The sequence below is a fragment of the Halyomorpha halys genome, unplaced genomic scaffold (assembly GCF_000696795.3).
Source record: "Halyomorpha halys isolate HHAL.00 unplaced genomic scaffold, Hhal_1.1 Scaffold68.1, whole genome shotgun sequence".
NCBI lineage: Eukaryota > Metazoa > Arthropoda > Insecta > Hemiptera > Pentatomidae > Halyomorpha > Halyomorpha halys.
In genome coordinates this window covers 766,841-767,904 of record NW_027116161.1, presented here as the reverse complement: position 1 = coordinate 767,904, position 1,064 = coordinate 766,841, and positions in this window count along the sequence as shown.

The window sequence follows — 1,064 nt, the reverse complement described above, 5'->3', positions numbered from 1 at the left end:
GTATGTAATACCAGTTTAATGAAACGCATATATCATACCATCAGCATCTGTATCCTATATATTGGATGGCCTAACTAAAGGCTGCATTTATATTAGAAATTTGATTCATAAATTATCTTCACATTTCTGGCTGAAATTGCCTCAGGTTTCAACTAGGGTGATAAATTATCTCTGCCAGCGCAAAAATCACTGTGTCTTACCGAAATAAGTTTGTTATTAATCCTATCATTAATTAAATTCTGCATCAACGAACCATCATATAAATTTGGCTGTTTAGTTAAAAAAATGATATAGGATAAAAGTAGCTAAAATGGGGACACCTGAAAAATAAATGGTTTTAAGGATGAGAGTAGATGGACTTTTACTTGCAAAAAAAGACAAAGAGTTGAAAAAAACCCAAAGATGAAAGTAGATAAAACTGGTGAAAAACAAACAGTTAAGAATAAAAGATAAAAGAACATATGCTGGTAAAAAGCAGCAATTAAAGATATAGAAGAATAAATTTACCACCCAACTTTTTAGAACCAAAAGCCCTGTTATAAGACAAATTTCGTAATTATAATCCATTAGGATGCCTCAAAAATATGGGATGTTAATCAATCAAATAATATAAAAATATTTTATATTGAAATTAATACAATATTGAAATGTTCTATTTTGTTTCATTACTCCTCAGCATATATGTGTTAGATTAAGAGGTTTTTAAAAATCTGCATCACCAAAACTAGGATATTAAAGGCCTGTTTTAATAACCACTTTGAACACTTGAAAGTGGTCATTGAACAGACCTTAAGTGTGAGCTTGCATCAAAAAGTTATCAAGGAGAGGTAATAAAAATAAAAAGAATCGAAACACTCAACTTGAATTTTTCATACATTTTTATAGCTCAATACAAAATTTGGAGAATGAACCATATCAGAATAGCCATAAGACTTCTTAGGCTGAAAGTTTAGATTACTTACTTTAACTTTCTGCAAATTATTTTAACAATTTTCAAAGTATATTAAAATTACAATTATGATTTATTGTAGAAATGATAAATTGATTGTTTGTAACAAGAATAT